The sequence below is a fragment of the Neofelis nebulosa genome, chromosome 7, assembly GCF_028018385.1.
Source record: "Neofelis nebulosa isolate mNeoNeb1 chromosome 7, mNeoNeb1.pri, whole genome shotgun sequence".
Taxonomy (NCBI): domain Eukaryota; kingdom Metazoa; phylum Chordata; class Mammalia; order Carnivora; family Felidae; genus Neofelis; species Neofelis nebulosa.
Window position 1 is genome coordinate 78,550,142 of NC_080788.1, and position 6,078 is coordinate 78,556,219.

The window sequence follows — 6,078 nt, forward strand, 5'->3', positions numbered from 1 at the left end:
CCCATAGTGCATAATATTACTACTTACATTTAAATTGCAATGTCATAGGGGCTCCTGGGTGGCTCAGTCAGTTGAGCGTCTGTCTTCAGCTCAGGTCATGATCTCACGGTTTGTGGGTTCGAGCCCCGCATCGGGCCCTGTGCTGACAGTTCAGAGCCTGGAGCCTGTTTCAGATTCTGTGTCTCATTCTCTCTCTGCCCCTCCCCGACATGTACTCTGGTAGAAGAAATGTTAAAGAGGTTAATTCATGCATCTTTGTGAAGTAAGGTGGGCTTTATCTGTATTGCCCAAGAGAGATGTGGTTACACTACCCTTTACAAGCTCTTAACAATTTGGAGGCTGCCCAGAGAAGAAAAAATGTTAATTAAGAAAGGGAGCACAGACTCAAAAAATGGCCAGTGGTGGGAGTTGTGAAGAAGAATGGCATCTGACAAACAATTCCCAGTATAGGCAGACATTTATCATTTCTGTTTTGTTTACTATTTGGCAATTTGATGTGACTTTATTTTCTCAACCTACGTCTCATTAGATCTAGTCACTAAAAGGCTTTGTGGGAGTGCTGGTTTTTTGAAGAGGGGAAACTGAGAGAAAGTGATTTCAAAGACATGGAGTGAATTTTATATATGATAGGAGTCATGTTACAGATGAATTTGTGTCCCATCCCCAAATTCATAAGTGGAAGACTTAACCCCCAAAATGTCTGTATTTGGAGACAGAGCCTTTCAAGAAGCAATTAAGCTTAAATGAGATTTTAAGTAAGGGGCCGCAATCCAATACAGACTGGTGTTATTATAAGAGGAAGAGACATCAGAGATCTTTGTCTCTCTTCCTGTCTCTATCTTTCCCTCTCTGCATGCACACAAAGGAAAGGCCATGTGAAGACACAGCAGAGATAGATAGATGATCATCTTCAAGCCTAGAAGAGAGGCCTCACCAAAAACCAAACCTACTGGCCCCTTGATCTTGGACTTCCAGCTTTCATAACTATGAGAAAATAACTGTTTGTTGTTTAAGTTGCAAAATCTGTGATATTTTGTTTTGGCTGCCCTAGCAGACTCAAACAAGGCAGTAGCAGGGGCATGAGAACAACCATCTAAAGTAATATATAAGTAGGATCAATAGTTTGGTGGAAACTGAAAATTTAAGCAAGAGGTAATTTTGAAAATGAGTTCACAGTAACTTAAACTTCAGGAGTGCATTAGACTTCCCAGAAAATAGTATAGAGGATTTAGCTAATTTCAATGAACTCATGTGATACTTAGAATTATTTTAGATGATTTCTTTGGTATATCCTGGGTTATTCTTTTAGAACACCATGAGGAGTAAGAGTAGCATTAAATTTCCTGACACATTATGGTTTATTTGTTTTGTTTCTGTTTTATTTTGTTCCATTCCAAAACTCTATTCCTATGAATATCTGTTCCTATGTCTATCTTGTTTATGGTTTTCATCTGAAACACAGTGGTAATACCCATAAGACTTGTTTTATATATTGGACAGTTTCAACTATACCTTTCAATATGGAATCTTTGTGCATTCAATTTGATTGGAGATTGACATAATTTGAATGTTAGGGTGAAGGATGTTCAGAGTTATCTGCCTTCAGTTTAATGAATTTTATTGTCTAAGGTATGAAAATTAAGGGCTGTGCATCTCTTTCAACCGCATAATTGAGTAAGAAAAGTGATCCTAGCTTTTAGACAGTGAGTGCCTCAAGAAGTTTACATCTTATAACTTCAGATTATAAAGAGATTAGCAATGCTTTTGTGTGACTAAGCAAAATAAAAAAAAAATCTCTTCGCTAAGACTGTTAATCAAATTACTTGACAGCAGAAGGAAAGCAGAAGATTTGGGGAATTGATTAACAGATTTTGCCAAATATAAAATCAGAAATCTGCCTAAAAGCCTGTTTAATGAAATTTAACATGCTATATTTTCATTGTTGCATATTATTTTTTAAGTAAAAAACATTTAAATCACATACTTTACAGAGTACGTGAAATTAATGTTTGTGGCTTTTCTATGTCCATGCATCTATAAACTTTAAAAATTATTGTCTAAAACATATGGTATATTAAAGACTAATACATCTGTAAGTTTAACATTTAAAGTAATTACTTTCCATATCATCAAAATGCGCCCAAATTTCTATATGTACATATAGTTTCACTAGATGAATAATGAATTAATTTAAATATTCTCCCACTTGACATATTATAAATAATAATGCAGCTAACATATTTATGATGAAATACCCTATCTGCATTTCTCTCGAACTATACATTAGATGCAAATAACTTTTTATCTATTGATAGTCCTTCCTGTACAGAAGTATTTTCAATGCTACTCTTCATCCATCCTAATATAATTAAAAACAATAATAATAATAATAATAATAACTAAGTTTGTTACCTAGAGGGTTTTTTGTTTTTGTTTTTGTTTTTAATTGATTCTTGTCCAGCAGACTATTGTGTAAACAGAGTAGTCATAAGTAATGTAAATATAAATTATCTTAAAGAGATTATTTTGGATGAAGGCCTGTGATGAAAATAAAAGGCATCAAGAAAGAGCTATCTTATGCTATTCTGAGAAGGTCATTTCCAACATTAAAAAAAAATCAGCAATCTTAAAAGAAATATATAATAAGAATTTACAGTGAATGTAAATGTTTATAATTTAAGAGTACACCTAACATAGTGTTCTTCTTAAAATATACTAAAGGTCGAATTGTATTGATTTTATTAATCATTACCAGTGAGGGGCACCTGGGAGGCTCTGTTGGTTAAGCGTCCGACTTCAGCTCAGGTCATGATCTTGCGGTTTGTGAGCTGGAGCCCCGCGTGGGGCTCTGTGCTGACAGCTCAGAGCCTGGAGCCGGCTTCAGATTCTGTGTCTCCCTGTCTCTTGGCCCCTCCCCTGCTCATGCTCTGTCTCTCTCTCTTTAATAAACAAATGTTATAAAATTAAAAATAAAATAAAAATAATTACCAGTGAAATAAATTGATAATAATTCTAAAACAAATAATGTGAATTAAATAAACGCTTTTTAAAAAGAATTTCACATCGACAGTATTTTACTGAAATTGTAACAAACTTCAAATTATGAACAAGCTTCTCATTGCACATTCACCTTTATGTATTTTTCATGGCATCTTTCAATAGATTTTAATTAAAAGAAATGTGATACATACACGTATACATACATGTATCAAAGAACTACAAAGTATACAAAAAGAAAACAGCCAAAGATGTGATCAGACAGCATTTTAAAAATCATTTATGCTTGACTAATTAGCGTAAAAATAAGTCAAGATACCTAAAGTAGCATGCACAAAATGAATATCAAAAGGTATTTTGTATATCAATAAGTGCCTATAACACATTGAAAATAATTTCATAAATCCAAAAAGGAGCAGTAAACAAAATGCCATTTGTAGTCATAGCATCTCTTTTTAAACGCAATTTATGTGCTTTGAATAAAATTACTTTCATCAATAAATGATAAAAGCTTCATAAAGGAAATATCTAAAAATAACATTGAAATTAACGTCTTGGAAATTTCTTTCATCTAAATGTTATTTTCTCCTGTAATATAAAGCAAAAAAAAAAAAAAACCTACAAATTAAAGAGCACCTGAAATAACTTCAAATATCCTTTTTAGGAGAATTGATTCATGATGCATACCATGCAGACCTCTGAGCGACTTCAAAATCAAGATTAAATTTTCAAAGACATTTTCTTCGAAACTGAAAAAAAGTCAAGTTGCCTGTCAAATGATTTTTTTACAGCTTCCATTTTATGTCAGCTGACCCTTCATGAATATCTACATTTCATGCTGTGTAAATAGAACCTCTTGTACTATTTTTCTCAAAATTGTCTGCATCAGTCCAATCTGGAATCCTAGCGACAGACCACTTTGCTATGTGCTATTTCTCTTTTTGAGCAAATAGCTTCTAATTGTCAGATTGCAGAGATTCAGAAATGAATGTCACCGAATGGTTGACATCGGCCCATTTAGTGCCCTGGATTATAATCTTCTCCCTCCAGAATCTTAATGAAAGCCTTCTTATTAAATCACTTAAACATAGATTTTAATGATTCAATTTACTTTTTTTTCCACTTACAAAACAGTATGCAACTATCATGGGAACATATTCTGACAAGCTCCACAGAGCAAAACTATGTGAATGTTCAGTCTCTTTAACCGATAAATTCTTTGTTTTAGACACCACCACGGACCATGGTTAACAATTTAGCTCGTGTTAACTTGGTTCTTTTTCTATGTATTTGATGAACATAATTATATACATAAACCTCCACAAATAAACATTTTATTTATAGAAGTCTGTATCATTCCATATTTTTTCTGACTTGTATTTTTTACTTAACAATATCCCTTTGAGATTTTTTTCGTACCTATAGTACTTGGCACAAAATATATATTCAATATTGTTACCTTATTTTCTCATGTAAACATTTGTTTTTTCTCTTTGACAGATTTTTAAAAATGCATTTACATTTTTATTTAGGAACAATCAGAAGATTTGAAGTATCATTTTGGCCAAGATAAACGTCTATTAGCAGTTTGGCCCTGCTATGTCCCTTATCCAAATCCACAGATACAAAATCTAGGCAATGTGCAATTTGCATCTTGGAAACAGCAGCATTCCCACAGGGGACCTCGTGAGGCCTGGAGACTCAGCCCAAAGCGGGCAGCCCACTCCTCAGCCTTGCACAGCCATGGTCCAAAGGCAATGATAGAGTTTTTCAAGTATAATTGTGTGGATGAAAGCTATGTATGCAAGAGTGCCATGAAACTTGTGACAAATTGTGACATTTGTTAAATAATTATTAGTATGTTTTTCCCATTGACATTCCTGACAACAGAATATTTATTTTGTTGATCTCAGTGTTACCTGTTTGTGGAGTAGGGTATGTTTTGTGAATGGGAGTTACAGATTTTCCTAGAAGATCAGGAGAAAAAAATCTAACTGTCAAAAATAGGACTATGCAGTAATATGAAGGCTTTGAAAGCCAGGGTAGTTTCTCAATATAAGACTTTGCTAATTATTTTAATGCACATGTATCATTCTCCAGTTCAAGGGAGTAGTACCACTTTGTAAAGTAGACAAGATTGAGCTTTCATCTTCTGCAACAATGTCTTGAAGGGTGGTGTTCTACAGTAAAAGGATGCAATATAAGAGACATAAAAGGAAAGCCAAATACGTTTCCAGCTGCAGGAGTTGCAGAGCCCCTAAAGCTGATCAGGTAACTGAGAGTCAGATTGAGAGTAGAGCTTTGAAGGACTAATATGGGACAAATAAATCAAAGAAAATTTGACAGCAAATGTTCACATAGAAGGAGGTCCTATAATTTAGTGTCTTGATGTTTCTTAGCCCCCGTTAGTTTCCTTGAAGAATGGAATTGAACCAGAAAGCTGAAAGTGCATCTGGGAACTTGTCAAAGGAGAGCATTCTGACAGGGTCTCCCTTGCTTTGCCCTGAAGGCTGTATTATAGACTGACCTGTCTGGGACCAAATAAGTCACAGCACATTTTTCAAATGTTTGCAGTACTGCAAGGGCCTGGGATGTCATGGAGTTAGCCTGAGACTCTCACCCAGGCTCTGACCAGGACAGGGTCACAAGTTACACCCTTTGCAAAATTCAGTCTTGAATGCAACAATGCAAGCAGAGGGAATATAAGAGATATTGCCCCATAGAACATGAGTAGGATTAGATAGCATTATATTAGAGGGGATTAGATGTTTTGTTTTGGGTTTTCCCTCCCTAGATATTATTTATTCATTTTATATTTTGCTTTAAAAAAATTTTTTTTTACATTTATTTATTTTTGAAAGACAAAAAGAGACAGAGCATAAGTTGGGGAGGGGCAGAGAGAGAGAGGGAGACACAGAATCTGAAGCAGGCTCCAGGCTCTGAGCTGTCAGCACAGCGCCCCATGCAGGGCTCAAACTCATGAATCGTGAGGTCATGACCTGAGCCAAAGTCAGATGCTTAATTGAATGAGCCACCCAGGTGCCCCTGTTTTATATTTTGCTTTAATTAATTTCCTCAAAA